This window comes from Anas acuta, chromosome 18 (assembly GCF_963932015.1).
Source record: "Anas acuta chromosome 18, bAnaAcu1.1, whole genome shotgun sequence".
Taxonomy (NCBI): Eukaryota; Metazoa; Chordata; class Aves; order Anseriformes; family Anatidae; genus Anas; species Anas acuta.
In genome coordinates, this window is record NC_088996.1 from 7,846,386 (window position 1) to 7,865,357 (window position 18,972).

Consider the following 18,972-nt stretch of genomic DNA (forward strand, 5'->3'; position numbering starts at 1 on the left):
CCTATTAAACAAATTATAAAATAAACTTAAATAAATAATACAAACCTAAACCTAAACTAACAACAAATCTATGCTGAGCAATAAGGAGATTATATCTGTTAAGTATCCCCAATTACATAGACTGTAATAAATAATCATCAACCATCCATCTTTCAGATGGAATATATGCATTAAAATTATTACTAAATAGTGAGACGATCATTTTTTAAATCAGTGAATGTCTGTGCACTGCCCTGTTTGTGACAGGGTTTCTTGGGGAGAGCTCTCTGGGTGTAGGTCTGCCCCCTCCGTCAGTCTGACACATCCTCAAAGCATCAAAGTTGCTGTGGATGTGCTCGTGAGCTGATCTGCATATGTACAGTACCTATGTACAGGGCTTTGAATGTTCAGGAATCCTGAAAAAAAAAGTAGTTCAAACTCTATTCATTCTTCTCCAATGAAGTCCCAAGTGAAACTAAGTCAGACTCATGGGTAAAAGTCATAGTTTCATATGCTGCCCATCATGTCTAATGTTTTCTGTTTGCATAAATACATTATAGATCTTACTAATCTCATAACTGATTATTTTTATTTTTAAAGTATAATTTATCCTAAAGTTTACTACTTAATACCCCATTTAAGCAAATGTCATGTCTGGAAAACTCATAACAAAATCTCTTCTTAAACATGGCCTCTTCAGAACATAAGACTATTTTACATGTTTGCATTTAAGAAGTAGAAAATAAAGCTCGGCACAGCCATTTAATGGGAACAATCTTAAGGCTTGTCCGCACAGGAAGTTAAGCTAAATTAGCTGAAAGGTGTGAATTTAAAGTGCATTACGCTAAAGTGAACTACGGTCACTTTAATTCTGAATGAGAACATTCACACCAAGCTTTAATGCACTTTAACTAATATACTTTAAAATCATATCTTTAGTTAATTTGTCTGAACTTCCTGTGCAAACAACTCCTCTCTAGCACTTACTGAGAGCCACAATATAGATTGATGTGGGTACAGTTATAAATATGCCTATTAACCTTAAGACTCCAAGTCAGTAAAATTTGGGACGTGAAATAAAAATAAGAAATATGTCCTTGACTGAACTTCCTAGTGAATCTCAAACATGTCATGAATTTAGCCCTAAATTGTATAAAACCATAATACCAACCCAGAGCCATTTAAAAAGAAATACTTGGGAATTGTAACTAATAATATTATTAATCTATTTCTGAAACAAATGAAATGGAAATTAATAGAAAAGAAAGCTGTATTTTATTTATACACAGCATTGTACTGAGACTGACCAAGAAGGGCTAAATATAAAAGACTTGTGTTTGAATTGGTTTAAAAAAAAAAAAAAAAAAAAAAGCTTCAGATTGCTTTCTTTTCTGAGGGATGTCTGAATGTCATGGTTATAAAGGATGCTTCAAATTATCCTGAGAAAGCAAAACAATACTTTGCCTCAGATAACCTGCAAAATCAATACTAACCGTGTTTCTGCAGCCACTGCTCAAGCTAAAAAACCTTTTCAGAAGCAGCTCTTGCAGAAAAAGCACAGAGATATACTTAACACCCATGTATATTTACAGAGTGACTTAGTGCTCTGACAGACCAAGGAACAATGGTCTGGCATGACAACCAGCATTCAAAGACTGCTGCTGTGCTCTGCAGATGAACATGTCAACTTCAGCTACCAGGAGTCTAGCTTGGAGAAAAAAAAAAAAAAAAAAAAAAAAAGATGCCCTTTGCAAGAGCAGAAAAATAATTTATTTTCCAACCAACCAAGCTAGCAGACTGACACTGCATGTCCTCAGCACACAGGCAGCTCTGGATGCAGCCCCACATATTCTCAAGGTTACACAGGAGTCTCCTGACTCCCTTGGTAGCTTGTAAGTCTCAAAACATTTCTCTTCCTCCAGTAGCCAATAGACAAAATACTTTTAGTTCAAAAGGGAAAGATTAATAGTGTTGAAATCTTTATTTAACTGATGACTTAGAGATAGTGGCCTTTGAAACAAATTTTCTTTAAAAACGGACTGGTAAACCACCAGTACTGATGGTTGCTATAGCATAAACTTTTTGTAAAAACATGATGCTATTCAGCATACATTTTTTAGTTCATGAGTTGACAGAAAGCTTGAAATGATTCAAGCACTGGATGTTCTGATCTACTAGGCTACAACAGAATAGAGATAAAAAAGATAACTAACAGGTGATATACAAATAAGTATTTGCAATAGCATAAAAAAACTATTTAAGTTAGCTCACAGAAGGACTCCATCAGATAAAAGCTTCCTTAGTTGCATTGATAACTTCACTCTTCTGTGCAGTTGTACACAACCTGCAAGCATTGCATTAACACCAGTGGCAGCGCTATAGTTATTTACTGCTCAACAAAATGTAAGAGACTGATGTTCTTGCTCAGGCTTTCTGGGGCTGTGTACTACATATTACAAAACCTACTCAGTGACAAGAGTATCCAGGTTTGTCTGGTATCTTTTTCTGAGTGCAGGCTGTTGCTTAGACAACACACAGCCTTATGCTTTGAATCTCAGTTACAACCACTGATGCAAATCTATCTGCTTGTAGTTCCTCTCCTGTTTTCTGCTTTCCCCTCACCAGGCAGCCCATCCCCTGTTCTTGAGCACTCAGTTTCCCACAGCTCAATTTTCTGCACTTTCTGCTGCTGGAGCTTTTAACTCACGGTTCATTTTCAGGATGAAAGCCAGTCACAAAATTAACTCTCATACATAAATAGAAAGGCTAACCATTAGGCTGAGAGTCACATTCAAAGGCAGAGGGAATGTGTGTGGCAAATTGGAGCTATTTGTCCCATAGCCCCCGCTTGTGCAGTATTTTACTCCTCTCACATCTCACTCGATACCTTCCCTTAATTTACAACATGTTCTCTTCGAAGTCCTTAATTCTGTTGTATGTCATGGAATAAATCCAGGAGAAAAGGCAATTGTTGCTTCTGCCAGTACTACAGCAAATGCAGATACTCTTTACAGAGATGGCCTCTTGGTGTTTACTTTGGCACTGGGCATTCACCAAACCAGAAGGTCCAAGATTGTAAGTGAAAATGTGTGGTCACTTCCTGCTTGTGCAACACTTCACAGTCCTAAACTTTTGGGGTCCCATCATCTTTCTTGCAACTTTCCCCAAATCAGACTGTCAATATGCTTTAGGCATTCTATCTGAGCTGAAGGTTGGTCATTTTTTATTCTCAGCCTTTTAAAACCATGTTCATTGCAACAGCCTCCTGATGTGCTCTTTGCTTGTATGATTAGGAAGAAAATATCAGCTCCATCTTAAGGTTGTTAAGTCTTTCTCTTCCCCCTCTCTATAGTTTATGCAGTGGGGAAGTTTGTGTTTAACTTTTTAATTGAAAAGAATTAAAAATAAATATACAAGTAGTTTTATAATTTAAAAAAATTTAAATAAAAAACTAATTAATCTGATGATATATACAATGGAGCCTTTTGAAACTATTTCTGCTCTTTCCCATATTTCTGACAACCCAGGTTTTAACCAAACCATAGGGTTACTTGAAGGAGGGATGCAAACGACAATCCTAGATGTCTTTCAAGTAATCACATGAAGTTTACTTGGAAGAATAAAACTGGCATTTGCAGTCACACTCCAAATGATCATTGCTGTTTGTTCTGTTCGTGGTACAGACATTTGATACTCAGTTCATTTTGGGAAGGAGTGGGGGTCAGAAACAGATTGTTTTGCCATTAATTAAAAGGAAGTCTTCATTTAGTGAAGCAACCCTGCCAGAGCAGCCCATATAAGACTGCCCAGGCTTTTACACTAAGCATTTGTGCTTTTGCACAAGGATAAAGAAAGGCGGTATAATTGCACACTGAACTTCTACATGGCATGGCATAGCATAGCAGGAGTTAAAAGGGTTTCTGTTTTGGTGAGGAAGCACCCTTTTTCAGCCAAAAGCTGGAGCCTGTATTCTGCAAGTACTCTAGTTCAGATGTTATCTCTGTCCCAGAAAGAAAGCAAGGCTATTGCTCAGAGCAGGAATAATGCCCCCCTGAAGTTAACAACATAACATTGCTATCAGAAAGAGCAGAGAAGTAGGAGCTGTATTCGACAGGAGATCCAGACCTTGCTTGAACTAGGCTGACTCAGTGCAGCAGGGACAGTTTACTCTTTTGCTCAGAGATATAAGAGAGGGACGTAATGTAATCTACAGAAGGTTGTGCATTAATCTTGATCATCCCTGGTATCACATCCTAGAATACAGGAAATCCTTAAAATAGCAAAAACATTAAGAAAAAACACACCTGATGTATCTAATTTGTCCCGTCAAGCCATGAACTAAAACTTTAACTTCAGTGATTATGCCTCAGACATTTAAATGGTTCTAAATTATAAGTCTAGCAGAAGTATTTTTCTAATAATAAGCCATTAATTCTGGCAGTTTCAGACTGTCTGAAGCTAGGTGCATAAACTGTAGCTGCATCAATCAGTGCTGTGTGTCTGGCTATTTCAGGCATTCCTTGTTAGTGTAAAGAAAGAACAGTTTGTGCACCAAGCACAACAGCAGCTGAGATTCCTGTTGATTGATAACTAAATGTGCCGTAGTGAAAATATATTCAGATAGAGCTGAAGAAGCAGGCACAGCAAAGACGTAATGGGGGCGGAGGAAGGAGAGAAGAAATTGGCCACAACAGGAAATTCCTTCTCACGAGTCTTCCAACTAGCTGACAAGATGGATTTCATTCCTGCAGGTAACAGCGCCTTTATATTTAATCTTCTCCAACATCTGTAACCATGCAAATTCTTTACTACTTTATATGCAAGCCCAATTACTGAAAAATTATCCTTGCTCTTCAGGACATTCCTCCTGTATATTGGTACTATTTCACGTACAGAATCCACTGATATGAACAAAGTCTGTGTGTAAAAAAAAGCATATATATAATACGAAGCTTTTCTGCCAGCTGAAGAATCGGTTATAGATCAGAATGAGAAAGATGGAAATTTCTGAAGTCTAAAGTGTTGTATTGAGATGCCTGTAGTATTTATTTACAAAGAGCCAATGATTTTGCTGTTAAAAATTGGCAGAAGTTCACAAATGTCACAATATTTAAGCTAAAGAACCTTATTTCAAAAGCTTTAAATATCTAGCTAGGAAAAGGAGTATTTTCTGCTGTAAATGTCAGTATCAGTATTATACACACTGACAAGTAAAACTCAACTAATTTGCCAGTTTGGTGAAAGTTTCAATTTTGGGGTTTTCAGCCAAATGTCTGTCTGAACTTCTGAGCTTTGACAACCTGAAAAACAAGCTAGAAGCTTCAGAGCAACAGATTTCCACCATTTGCAAACTGTGGAAACTGAAAGAAAATCTAGGCTGTAAAGCTTTGACAAAATTTGGCCCAGATCCTGATTTCATAAAGTAGGTGAGCATCATTACAGCAGTTAGTTAGTAACACAACATTAGAATTTCGTATATATTGGTCTCTCTTCTAACATTCATTCAGTCAATATGAAGAGCCTTTTTTCCTCCTATGCAGTAAAATATTAAAGTATGTACTTAGGTCTAAACAGATGCAGTCATTGAGTCAATAACATAAAAAGTTTAAAGTGCAACAAATACTTACCAGTGAGATAGATACTGCTGTAATGAAAATGCCATGCTGTTAGCATTGCTAGAACGCATAGTGAGGAAAAGATGACACCCTGCCTTCATTTTAGGTACCTAAAGTGGGAGTAAATGCTTGCTTTACTGTCAAAGGAGCCAGGCAAGCATCTCCAAAGAGTTACTAAGATTAGCTAAATTTGGATGTTACCTTCCTCCATTGGGGTGAGTCTGGGCCACCCTATTTTGCTATCTAAGCTAAGTGGTGCACATATCTTCTGTATTGAAAGTCAGCTACAATCCAAAGGATGGAACCCTGGATCCACAGGTATATCCAAAAACAAATGTTTTTTTTTTTTCATACTTAGATATATATTATGACATGCAGATTTATTTTATTTTTTATAATAGCCGAACATTTTAGATGTAGTTTAACAAGATACTTGAAAGCTTGAGTCTTTATGAGTAAGACTTCACACAAACATTTCTACCCAATTGATTAATCTGCTTATATTTATGCATGGGCTGAAATACCTTGGTCAATTGATACCTGAAAGGGGAAGAGCTTTGTATACAACATCAAGGATGTGATTTTAAATTTTTCTTGTGGTAATAGCAAAATTCAGAGCCCAACTTTCCAGCAGAGAAAAATGGGAAAATAACTACATTGAATTATTTTTTACCCTGAAAGACAAAAGGCCCGTAGGAACACTTCCTTATCAAGACAGCTTATTTCCAGATGTCAGTTAAGCTTTCATTCTTATTCCAGCTCATGACTTTGAGTTTTTCTCATTTTTACTTCTAAGTTCCCTGGCATTATTTTCTCTAATCAGTTGTGAAAAGCACAAAATAAAATGATGCAACAGAGGTTTATGCTCTTGAGAAATCAGCCTCCTGGAGTGACAGCTAAATTAAGAAAATAAATTTCTTGCTTTGTCTTTTTCTTGGCAATTTCCATATAAACTAAAAAGATACCGTTCCCCAGCCAATCAAGCCACACCATTCTTGGAAAAAGAACCACAACATTCATTTATATAAAAGAATTTGTCTGGAACAAACTAGGAATGAAGATCAGATTTATTTTTATTTCTTCATGAGTTTCTTGCGTGACTAATGAAGGGGCACTACCTTATTCCCTTTGAACAAAGTTAACTCCAAGTTAGCTTCCCCTCTTCAACAAGATAAAAAAATAATATTAGTTGATCAGTTGATTAGTTGATCCCCCCTAACTGGGGAAGAGGGGCAGAAAGATCACCTTATCTTCCCCTCACTTAGAGGACTCACTTGGAATATTGAATCCCATTTGGGCATAGCACTTCAGACATATTCCACAATGATGGGAGGAATTGTACAGGAAAAAAGCAAAAAAGCTAGGGAAGATCTAGAAAATGTAAGCTGTACAGAAAGATCTGGAAGAATTAAGGCAATATTTAAAGGCATGAAAAGCTGCTACAAAAAGAAAGGCAATAATCTGATCTTATTCATAGTGATTTGGGCAAGAATTAATGGCCTTAAGCAGCATTCAGAAAGGTTCAGGTTGGGCATTTGTAAAGGCAATAAAGCATGTTAGCCAATTACTTGTTTGACTGTTGCACTGCAATATTGAAAATATTAAAGAACAGGCTGGATATAAATGTCAGGGGCGACAAAAGTACAACTCCTCCTTCACTGTCATAGGCTAAAACATTTTCTAAACGATATGAAAAACACTTAGGGCATAATAAATATATTTAGCTGAAACATAGTACAGGGAATGGGAAAAGGTCCAATTTGATAAATTAGTACAGTATGGCAGTGTGAATAAAAATATCGATACATGAAGCAAGAAGCTGAACTCTCAAAAGGAAGCATTGAAGAAGGAGAGTGCTATATCAAGACATGCCTTTCCTGCATACAGTATAACATAGCTTTGAATGATGCCTCAAAAGGATGCTGGAAACAGACTCAGTCTATTTTGCTATTTCCCTTTTTCTCTTCTGTCTCCATGTTTCCCATTTTGCAATGAAAAGCTTTCCTTTTCCCTTTGTTGAAACACTTTTCTGCTTGCAATAAGCTTGCCTGGTGCAGAAGCAGGTGCAGGTGAATAAGACATTTGCTCCTATTCACTAGAGGTAATGAATCCAGATAAACCTATGCAATATGCACAGGTAAACCCTTGTATGCCTGTGACTAGGGCATATTTGTGAGATTATGTGTTTCCTAGAGGCCTCTAAGAATGAAGGCTGTTGTTACTGGATGCTCAGATTTGGGGAGAAACATCCCACTTTGCAAAAATATACTACTGTGACAAAAAAAAAGTCCACTCAGGAAATGGCCCTTATATTTGACTGTTGTTCAAATGGCAAGATTATGCAAAGGGGCCATTGGGATTTATAGAGGTTCCCATTACAGATATCAGACCAATATGTTCAATCCTTAAATTTCAGAATGAAAAGCCAAATAAAAATTCATAGGAAAACGTAGCATGCTCAGGTGCCTGACTCGTGTGAGCCAGTTTTTATGTTTGTATTTCTAGTTGCAATGAATGTACTTAAATGAGGCAGAAAAAATGGCTGTGGAGCCTTTAGGTCCCACTCCTATATCAATAGCACATTGCTGAGGAACGAATACTTCAGTACACTAGGATGGGATGACATAAAAAATCCTCCCATCTTCCCCCCTACACAGTGACCGCACTTAATTTTCACAGCAATTAGCAAATACTTTAATTTTACCACTTCTTCCTAAAATGTCTGACCAAATGTACCACATAAAAGCCTTCCCCGTGCACTATCAAGCAGACAAGGAAAAAATAGGTAAAAATAGCATTGCTTTTTCCAAATTTCCTACAAAGTTTAGTCTGATGCAAACTGGGGTGGTCTGTCTGCCACCAGTGATTGTCTTACAGACCATGAAACCAAAAGCATGAAGTTGGTGACAGTCTATTTTTATGTTCCTACCCATACAAATTCGGTCATAGCTTCTTAAAGGATGCATAGCTGTCCTCATTTGAACTTGTAGGAGATCCTCAATATCCCCTTTTATGGATTTGGTATCCTTAATACCCAGCCAGATGCAAAGCTTTTTTTTTTTTTTTTTTTTTTTTTCCAGTTTTGCAGTCTGGATTGCAAGCTCTGCTTCTGTCTGTTCATTTATTTCAGTTTCCTTTTAATAAATGTTGTATTTGTCTGTGCAGGAAATTACTGCAAATTACACTGGGACATGAATTTACAGCATACCAATTTGCAGTAATTCCCTGTGTTAATCCACTCCCCATAACCCAAATCCTTAGAAAGTGGAATAAACTGTCTTGTACTTACTGAGTGTTCAAAGTGACCACACAGTGTTACTGCATATGCTAAGGCACATAAACTGACACCTCAGCTTCCTTTGCAGCAATTTTTCTATTAGCTATTTAATATTTTATGTGACATTTCAAAAATATCTTGAGACGTGTATTATGTATCTGCTGGTGTCTGATTTTGCAGGTTAAAAATCCAGTTGTTCCTGTATAGATCTCGGAGTCCAACCATTACATTGAAAAATGAAGTGACTGTCCAATAAATAAAGATTACTAAAAGTCACTGTTTCAAAATACTGCTTGTACAGAAGCACAAGCTGTTTTGTTTTTTTTTAATGCCTGCTGAATTCTCAGCACTCCAGAGATCACTGTCACATATACGGTGGAAGCCATTGCTACTGGATATAATAAAACACTGTACGTAAGAACTTCTAAAAGCTATTCATTCCCATTCAGATTTAGAAAATTGAACCATTAATGATGAATTTCACCTTTAGAATCATATACAAACTATTGGTGTTTCATTACGGAAAGGAACCAATTAATCTGTTTTTCTCTATAGCCTGTTTCTATAGCCCTGTGTCAATTTGTATTACCATCTGCAAGAATTTCCCTACTCACTGAAAGACAAGCACACCAGAAGACTCCAGTAATTCTACTTTGAACAAAACCAAGGTGTCTCTCTCTCCCCAGCCTTCTCTATTTACTAAACATGGTGCACATCTTGTGTAGTAGCACTCAGTTACTAAAAATGACAACACAAATTTAGTAAAACTGAAAGTTTCCACCAGCTGAAAACTGGAACTTTACAAATGATCAACTGTTAATGAATATTTTTATCAACTCTACAGAACAGAGAACCATGAACAGAAAACAGAACTTCCAGAAGGAAGAAAAAGGTTGGATCTATAAGAGAATTCTTCTTACTCTTCTAATACAAAAGTATGAAGAAAAAAGGAAAAGTATAGAGAGATCATAATTTATCTCTATAGAGAAATTTTGTCTCTCTATAGAGATAAATTATGATCTGTGTAGATCCTTAATGTTATAGATTTTGGAGTGGGGGAAGGGATACATGAGAGCATAATTAAACTTTTTCAAAATAAAAGAATTTAGTAATACATGGAAACATGGAATGGAGTTTTATTATGTTTGTAACCACACTGGTGTTACATTTCAGTTCTTGTGGGGAATACAGGTTAATAACTCCAGTCGGAAAGAATATTGTTGTCAAGTTTAAGGACACAAACCAGTTACTCTGTACCCTGTACAGCAGACAACATGAGACATTTCTACTATAATCTGCACTTGGTCAGCTCTAAAATATCTAATTAAAACAATTATTCTAGACTTTAATTGTTTATTTTTATTACTATAGTATCAAGAGGCCCTTGCTGAAACTGGGGCTATATGTTCTACAGACATTCAGTAAGAGAACTCTTTCCTCTTCGAGGTTTCAGTACAAATAAGTTACAGCAAAACAGTGAGATGAAGAGATGATAGTTACGTGTGATTATAGTAAGCAGTGGTAGAGACATGATAAACAACTGAGCCTGCTTAGTTCCATTGCAATGCAGTGTCTGATGTCTTGGGTTTTGTATATAATTTCAACCTTTTCTTTATGGACAATGGTAAAAGAATAGCGAAATGAAGCATGAGCTACTGCATGCCCAGCTGCAGTACTGGATACTGGAAATTTCATGATTCATATCATGAAGACCCTATGATTTTCAGTACAACATCTTTCCACTGTAAGACAAAAAACACATTATCAGGTTCATAAAAGAGATATCAATATAAATAAGCTAATTAATTCTCCAAAACACCTTTTGGAAGCTAAAATCATAGCTCATTGATATCAGCCAAAAAAACTTGCACTAACTTCAACGGCTTTTAGATTATATTACTTTTCCCACACAGAAAAAAACCTTTATAATATTACATTGAATTACCACAATACAGCTAAAATCCTATTTGAGGAACATAGTAGTCTAAGTAACATGGACTAAACAATCTAGCCACCTGTTGGGAAGCCCATCACTGCTGAAACCAGGTCCTGTAAGGCAAGCTTTGTGAGCAGGATAAAAGTCCCTGTAAAGTAGGCTGGGCACTTTGAAAGAAATATGGCATATTACATTTTTTTTGATACATGCATGAATCAGTCAGTGTCCTGAAAGAAGCAGTCTTTCTTAACTCACTGATTTAAAGCAAGAAAGACCCAATATGCACACTTACTTATTCAGACAGCTGATCTTGATGAGGCAAGATCCATGAGTAAGTGTTTGCAAGAGTAAGTCTGAGACACAGTTCATAGATTGTGCTGGGTTTACAACTAAATACACAACAGCTTAAATAAAAACTCTGAAACTTCACATTTCTCAGTAGCAATATTAAGCTCAGCAAAAGTTTTCAAATGAAAAAAAAATCACATGCAGCAAATATGCTTGATCTCAAAGTACAGGTTCTCGGCATCATACCTAAACAATGCATTACCATCACCTTTCTTCTCTCTACAGATTCCTGCAGGGGATTTCATTTATAAATCATATAAAATGTTTATAATTAATCATCCTTTTAAAAAGAATACTAGAAACCTTAACAGAGTTCATAACAAACTATCAGGCAGAGAACTATCTAATACCTATAAATAATATTTAGATGCAAGACACAAATGGTGGATAGAACCACATACATTTATCTCCCACTTAGCCACCTCTGACTGCAAAGGCACACTGTTCTGTGACCAAGTAGCCATGTAGACTAGGAGGTCATAGGCTAAAATATTTTTACTTTGCTCATTGCCATCCTCCTGTAGATTCTCTACTCTCTCTATCCCAGTTCCTTCTTTGCTTCTTGAATCATAAGTATAAATATAATCCTAGCTCTAATTTTAAGGCACAAGAACCAGACTATGAGGACTGGCAATGCTCAGTGCAAATACTTTCCCAGCTCTATTACTGTATGCCTTGGGTGTAAATCAATAGCTATAGGAAAATGACAGCAGATATCACTTAGAGAAACTCTTTTGCAGTTTTTGCAGTTTCTGTTTTGTTCCTTCAATAGAGTAGTAAAGTATTGCTGCTGTTCAATGGAGACAACAATAAGAGAGGATGGGAGCTGTCTGGAGCAATAGTTACCACCAAACTGTGAACAGCCATTGGCAAAATGAAAGAAATTTCAGCTCCTCCAAAATACTTTTTCCCTCCACCCTGTTGTTGTTTTTGTTTTTGTTTTTTACATTACTCAGAATCCAGTATGCTCTCCAAAACTTAATTTTCCTATCATCTAATGCCTGTAGCAGTAGTAGCAGTGCCTCGGTGAAGAGTGCTAGGATTATACAAAAGGGATTATACAATGGAGGTCACAGTTAACATAATCAACATTACCTAATTAGACATGGGATATTTTATGTATCAGCAAATTTGGTTTTTAAGAGCTCCTAACAACCAATCATCTAGTTTAAACTCCAACTCAAACAAAGTAAAATGCTATGTTGATTATTGTTAAAAAATAACTTTTTGGCAACTTATTAAATAGAAATTGAATGATCAACTTCATTCGTAAGCCAAAAAGTATTGTCACACAAGACAGAATCCAATTAAAATGGCATTTTTTTTTCCATATCCTTTTGCAATGACCATGTATCAAATTTTCCATATATAAAATACCTAGTGATATATATACTTTTCAAGTGGTACAGCTAGCTAAATGGTAATTCTAGTTCAATGGTAACTTCTGAACAAATTTGATACACTTTATTATAATAATTTTTGAAAAACAGTTACAATTTAAAATATTATTATGGAAACTTCAAGCACTAAGATCAAACATTCAGTAAAATATTTCAGACTTTGCCCTTTGCTTTTCAAAAGTGCACTGACTATATATGTAGTCGGTTTCGTGACATATTATTTTAGTCATTAAAATGTAGGACTTGAAATCCCTATCCATTTCAAGTGACAATCTGATCTAAAACTTACTTTGGCTACAACATTGTGTTTCAGTCTGAATATATAGTGTCCTTTTCCAAAAGAATTTGTTACTCCCCTGGTGATGCATGATAGCTATTGTATAATCTTGCACTGCCCCCAAAAAGAGAGGCTATAGAATCCAGCCTATACAAGCGGAGATTTATGAAGTGGCAAATATTTGCTTGAGACAATTGCTGACCTCAAAGGAACATCTTCAGGAGAACAGGCATGCTGAGCGTTGCCATATGATTCACACAAGGATTAGCTCTGAACAAAAGCTGCAGCAACTTTGTATTTAGAAGAAATTTGGATTCAGGTACATACTCTCAGCATGACTCCATGTGAAATTTAAATCCAGAGATCATTAATTTTGACACTGTCAGAATGCAAAAGGAAAAGGAGACATTAGCCTTTTTAAGAAAAAAAAAAATTAAAAAGGTGTTTTAGGAACCTTCTGCAGATCTCTGTCTTACTCAGCTCACTGTCTGTCTGCCCTTAAGCAGGAATCTAATCCTTGACTCAGTGCCATTGGGTATGTGTTTCTGATATGTTTCTGGGGAAGGCAAGTTTAGACTTTAAGTTCATACTTAACTTCAAGACACTCCTTCAAAAGGCACTCCAGACTTTCAATGCTTACTACTATGGAATGAACTTGATGTGAATCAAACATGAGGTGATCCTTAAAACATGGGCATGAAGATGACACTAAAGAAGGACACAAAATCAGTGAAGACTTTTACAGGTCTTGGCTTTTCCTTTTTAGATCAAAAAGAAATATTTCTAGAAACAGAGAAGAAAGGATAGTGAAGTGATAAAACATATTTATCGTTTATTTTTAAGACCATGCCACATTTTTAATTTTTTTTTTTTATTATTATTTTTTTCCTGCAACTGTCCCAGGCAATGCACTAGAATCTGAAGGATAAACCTATGAGTACTTCTATTAAAATTAAGAATAGCTTCCACATAGTGATAGTACAAAAACACATTTATGTACTTTCTTAAGATGGTGCTGAAAGTATAGCAAGAGAAAGGAAAATAAAGGATTCTACACACTGAATGTAAGAATAAGAGAAAGGGAGTAAGAATAGGCAACATCTACAAACAAAAACAGATAAAGAAGTAAAATCAGCTTTTCATATGATGGGAAAAAAAAAAACAAACTCCACAAAACCCATGACTTAAGAATTAATAGAAGCAAGTGATGGCAAATGAGGGTGTGAGGAAGTCATACCGATTCTCCTTAGGGCTGTCCATTAGGAATCTATTGATAACATTCAAGTAGAGAGAAGAATCATTCAGTCTTTCCATACGTATGATATTTGTGAATTTGAAAAGGACTTCAAGACACAGGAGGCCTGGTTAGCAATGCGAAGGTATGAAGGCACTAGATTTAGTTCACCTTAAAAGCCAGGTTGCTCTTGTGGTTCTTTGGAGAGTTTGTCTTCTCATCAACATGCAACAAGCTAAACCCATTGCTGCAGTGTTTTTAGAACTGCTGTAACCTATGTCAGCAGGAGTACGCTAGCATATACTACCATAACAACTGCATTTTGCTCAGTGATACAACATGACTAAAAATGATGTCAGGATATGGAAAGATTTGGGGTGCTTTGTCTACTTTCAGGGCCTCCATCTATATACACAACAAGCTGGGATATTAGTTCCATGGACTCATCACCTCTCTAGCTATGGTACAAAGTTTGCCATGTAGAGGTACCCAGAATCAGTACAAGAATCAAGACTAGCTACTTTGCTGAACAGCTGCTACAGACTGTATATGGTAACTAGTGTTGGCTTCTTAAATCTTTTAAGGCTCTGAAAATTCCAGACCAATTCCAGGATTAGAAACAGATGTGTAAGAGCCATTCACAATTCCTAGGTTTTCTAGCTCTCCCTAGAAAAGATTCTGAAAAGTTTTTACAGAAGAGGATGCCCTCTGTCTACTTGCACATGATAACAATGTATTTCAGCAATGGATCAGGTGAATCTTGACAGATTGCTGGGGGCAATATCACAGCAGACTATCACACCAGTCCTTGTTTCAGAACTACGATATAAAGTCATGATCTATGCATGAACTGATATATGATTTACTTTTTAACCAGAGGTATCTTGGAGGAGTTATGGATGCTGCCTTTTTAATGAATAAATCAGACTGAAAAAAAAGAATTACTCACATTGTAAGCCTTGCCTTTTACTTAGTGTTGAAAAATCATAAGCACATAAAAATGGTAAAATCCTGAAATTTAATCCATATGCGATTATCCTTACTAAAAGCATGAAACTTATCCAAACTCTTGGCTGCCAGATGCAAAAATAAGCTTCTCTTAACTCTTCCTATAGGCCAATTATCATTCATTTGTCTAATCTTTAAGACTAACATCCACTTTTTCTCAGTTTCAGCTTATTGTATATATGTATCCAATATGTGAAGCACTGAGGAATTGACATAGATGTTAGTAGCAATCTAATCCACCTCTACATCAAATCCTTACTTCCAGTTCTAAGACATAAAGCTCTTTTGTAGACTGTTAGAGTTCTTGTTATCTACTTAGTTTGTGGGTGAAGTGATCCCTTCGTATTACTTCCTTGTCTTCAGATTTCTGGGGAGGCTTCGTTTATGTTCACAGTGTACTTCAAATGCTTAGATGAAAGGCACAGTAGAACTACTAATAGCAGTACAAACATTAAATCTGAAGTAATTCAAAGTGCCTCTCAGTGGCTTATTCATACGAAATCACTAATAGCAGGTCTGGCAAAAGAACTGACATTTTTGTTTACCAGAATGAAAATTTTCTACCCAAAAACATAGGGTAAGTGACCAACAATGGAATTGTAGAACTAGACACCAAATGGAGGTGGGGGAAACCAGAACATCAATCTGTAATAACTTAAAATCTTTTCTTAAAAAAACTAAAAGGATGACACAAAGGATGCTCTTCACCTGTTACAAGTTTTACATACTGAACTATAATTTGGAACTCAGACACTGCCTGCTAAATGTAAAATATTTTAATTCTGTACTTTAGCTGGTATAACTGATTTGTGCAGAAGTACTGTTTGAAGTAGTGCATAAAAGGAGGGTAACAAAAACACAGAGAGAAAAGAGAAACAATTACTTTCAATTATACTACATTATTGCCTTCATCATTATTCAGACACAAAAGCTAACATTGTTCTTAAAAGTGCAAACATGGCAATTCTTTCTTTAAATTGGAGCTAAGAGACAAATTGTAAATGATCATGCAAAAGGGAGTGTTATGACCGTTTGAAGCTGTGCTCATTTAGGAAATGCTCAGTGGTACTAGGTGCTGTACAAGTACATAGCAAGTGATACGCAGATGATTAGCATTGCCAAGGAATAGGAAAAGTATTATGAGAACATAATTGACATGACTGTGGATAGCTGATGCATGACAATTCTGCAGTGACTGCACATGTAGTTTCCAATAACTATTTTTTTCCTGCAGTAATCACATTTGAAATTAGAGCAACTAAGTTGCCTGTAGTGGTAAATGCATTCAATGCGACATTAGGAGATTCATCTGTAGGTGTGGAAAAAAAGGAAGCCTGCATCCAAATGATTTGTATGCAGCACTGTTTGTCAAAATATGAATTCAAATGCCTGAAATTTATTTCAAATGTGATGAAAAATTATGAGCAGAGGAGACAAATTCATCCCGTATGTGAGTCTCCCACAAAATAACTGGCTTAAAATTGGATGAATTCATATGTCTCTTTTTAGGTAAAATGATTGCAAACTTACGGAGTTTGTGCATTAAGCTTTTCAACTGACATTGGCAACAGCTCTTGTAATATATAACACCTCAGGGACAGCAGAACAAGTGTTTACTTCAAAACACTCAGATTAATTTCCATTATTTTATAATATGCTGGACTTCATTGAAACACAGCTACAACTTTACCAATGCTACAGCTATTTTGAGGGAAATGAACTGCTCTATTTCTGTAATTTATACACCATCATACACATTTTTTAATGTATATGCACATATCTCCTGTATCTGTAGATATTGCACCATGAAGAAAAGCAACTTGATCGATCTACAGAAAAGTTTAGTTAAATCTTCAATAAAACAGGAATACTTTATCTCAGATTCTGCACACATTATCATTAACTTCAAAAGCAAATATAATTTTGCCAAGCAATAGGGTATATTTCTACAGTAGTTCACAGTCCTTTCAACATCCTCATGGTGTATCATCTCCATTTAGTGGATGGGGAAGGAAAACAGACAGGTGAGCTGACACGTCCAGGACTATAAAGGAAGTCAGTAGCATCCTAAGGACTAGAACCCAGTTGTGCTAATGTTTTAAAGCCCTGAATTGCTAAATGCAGACATAGGATCAAAATGGTAAACAAGGTAAACATCACATTAGAACCCCTCTTTCACTGGTAAGTGCTGGACGCTTCTGGTTGCCTGCCAGTAAACTTTCCCCCTCCACAGCATGAACTCTGATTGTGTGCCAGTTCACTTACCCATGATTATCATTTTTTTCTGTCTGGTGAGCGTGGAACAATTGCCTTTCGAGCACTGGTTAGCTAGAGACGGAAGAACCGTTTGCCTCCAGCCCAGCTGTCGGAGTCTCCATGCAAGATGCTGTGCAAAATGTTGAGTTAAAAGAAAACACGAGTAGGGGAAAAGAGAGCTCTCTGAGAACCTCCACATGGTTCCTGTTGCTAAGGGAACCACTCCCTTTGTCTGCATAGGTTAAGAACGGCTGCTTCGTTTGGAGTCTGTCTCTTAAGTACCGAAAACAGCACAACAATTTCAGGAAGAAAAAACCCTCTGGAGTATCTTAGGACCAGAGCAAAAAATGAAGATGCCTAGGAACTCTTACATTAAAATCAGCTATTAATAGTTGATTTGGGGTGATTCCAGGGAGGCTGTAGATCTCATCTGTGCCATCTGATGGGACAATATACCACATCAGACAGTTTAATTTAGTTATTGAAATCAGCTATTGGGATTAAGGTAGCTGATTACAGCAAGACAGATCAAGAAACCAGATACAATTTACTACAGCAAATAGAAGGAGATCAACAGCAACAAATATAATCATTTAATAGGTACTCACGACAGACTATAGCAGAGAGATGCCTTTACTTTCATAGGCTCCTATGAAAATCCAAGCCAGAATCCTTAACTCTGTTCTTGGTGATTTCTCTCTTTCTCTGCTGCCTCTCTTCCCCTTGGGCCATCACTGCACTGTCTCTGTGTTCCTAAACCCAAATATTTAAGAATTTACCTTCTGTACAGGCCATTGGTCTCAGTTCAATTCAGCATATGGAGCTGGGAATCCCTGTTTTGTATCTGTGTCCCTCCTTGGTTTTAAGAAATATATCAGGATGCATGCTTCTAGATAAAGGTGAGTTTGGGCTCATATAACAATAAGATCTAATAGAAATTGTTCTGAAGGTTATTATTTCGGGAAGATAAACACCTGGAATCTAATCTCAAACTTTCTGTTTACATTCAGAAAATCAGCCTTTGTATGAAAACATACAGTAGAATATGCATTACATAAAAACAATCTCTCTCTCTTTGAGGTGACATGAAAAACAGTATCCCAAAATACTGTGACTGTTTTCTTTTTCTGTAGTTACTTGTTTTTATCTTAATATTATGGGATAGAAATTGCCAAAGACCTGGATCCAGATCCAGATTTTCAAGCATAGACTCAGTCCCTAACACATCCAGAGAACAATCAGAAAAATTCGTAAGGTCATGTCTGAATGAGCAGACAAACGTTCAACATCAGAAATGATGCACTTCTGTATGGAAATCAAATTTTTCTCATTCCACCAGAGAGCACCTGTGAGTGCCTGCAACAGTGGAGAAAGGTCAGAACTAGTTCAGTCTTACTGTAAAGAGCCACACTTCACTTTATGGAAGGTAGTTCCTGAGGAAAGGCAGTGCCAGTGTTCTTCTATTTTCAGGAGAGTTGATTTTTTTCCCCCTCAGTCAGACTGTTGCTCTTAGAGAACACTAGTCAGATAACAGTACGAGACGTCTTCGCTTACACACCACAGTCCAGCACTGATTCTTTGACATAAAGGCCTGAAGAATTCAGCTGTCACTTCATTGCACATGTTGAATTGTATTTACAAC

General features: G+C 36.5%; 1 protein-coding gene across 2 annotated transcripts in view; it reads right to left on the reverse strand.

Moving 5' to 3' along the window:
* Positions 1–18,972, reverse strand: part of ANKFN1 (ankyrin repeat and fibronectin type III domain containing 1) — a 136,069-nt gene that overhangs the window by 92,591 nt on the left and 24,506 nt on the right. The window contains exon 1 of one of the 2 annotated variants that reach the window (XM_068655152.1): positions 17,340–17,652. The exons of the other annotated variant lie outside the window; for it this stretch is intronic. The gene's annotated coding sequence lies outside the window, so the exon portion shown is untranslated. Of the gene's footprint in view, positions 1–17,339; positions 17,653–18,972 lie in introns of those variants that run through there. 2 annotated transcript variants of the gene reach the window in all.